This window comes from Fragaria vesca, linkage group LG3 (assembly GCF_000184155.1).
Source record: "Fragaria vesca subsp. vesca linkage group LG3, FraVesHawaii_1.0, whole genome shotgun sequence".
Taxonomy (NCBI): Eukaryota; Viridiplantae; Streptophyta; class Magnoliopsida; order Rosales; family Rosaceae; genus Fragaria; species Fragaria vesca.
This window is the reverse complement of record NC_020493.1, coordinates 15,766,756-15,768,080: the sequence shown is the minus strand read 5'-3', so window position 1 is coordinate 15,768,080 and position 1,325 is coordinate 15,766,756.

Here is a 1,325-nt window from a genome sequence, read left to right as displayed (position 1 = left end):
GCGACTGAATACTTTCGTCTCCTAAGCACTTAGGCGACGGATTTTATTTTATAATAAAAAAAAAGTATCCACTTAGGAGACTGAATAGTTGAATTCCGTTGCTAAAGGCTGAAGAAAAAATTTAAAAAAAAAAAAAAAAACGACCAACTGCAAGTTTTTATCCACTCACTCCGACCGCCCCAAATACCACCACCACCGCAGGTTTCAGAAGTCACAATTAAATGTCTTGAACTTCTTCTCATCTTGCATATAAGTAGTAAAAACTTGCATTTATAAACTGCATATGGAAAAAATTTACTAACCCCCCCCCCCCACAGTAAACTGGCAAAAAATAACTCCGATCCCTTTCAATTTCAGGGGCACAACACACAACAGATACCAATTCTTACCTTAATAAACAACTTTATTAGCTCCTAGTGAACCCAGTAGAAGTTTACTGCCCCCAGTAAACTTCTACTGGGAGTCAGTAAAATTCAATACAGTATCTCCCTTTCAATTTCATGCCAATTATACACAACATATACTCATTCTTACAGTAATAAACAAATTTATTGTCCCCTAGTAAACCCAGTGGAAGTTTACTCGCCCCCCCCCCCCCCCCAGTAAACTTCTATTGGGGGTCAGTAAACTTCTACTGGGGGTCAGTAAACTTCAATAAAGTATCTCCCTTTCAATTTCATGCCAACAATTTGCCCCAGATATACCACCACCACCACCACCATCGTACCAAATAACCACCATATATGCCACCACCATCATACCAATCACATCCTAACCAAAATTAAAATCAAAATCAAATTAAACAAAAACACATAAATCTATCATCAAAACTAATTAAACCAGAAAAATTGAAGAACTTACCTTGATTTCTTACCCCTTTGAAATTTCGAGGGACGGTGGTAGGTCGGAGGGAAGGCTTGGTAGAGAGAGAGGTGGCGACAGCGGCGTCTGTGGTGACCCAGATCTGAGGCTTGGTGCAAGAGAAGGGGACGAGAAGCTTGCTGACAGCGGGGACGGGTGAGTCGAGTCGGGTCGGGTCGAGAGGGGGAGGTTGTTGGCTCTGAGGAGGGTGCGGAGGTGGCTGGGTGATGTTGAAGAGGGTCTTGACGGTGTTGAGAGCGGTGGTGTTTGTGGGGACGAAGTCGATGAGCACGTGGCAGTTGGTGGGGGTGGTGCAGTTGAAGGTGGCGGCGGAGGAATGAGCGGTGAGAATGGAGAGAGAGAGCCGGCATGAGGGTGATGGTCTAGAGAGAGAGAGAGAACTTCTTTTTTTATATATTATACTTTTTATTATATTATTACTTTTTATTATATTAGTACCTAAA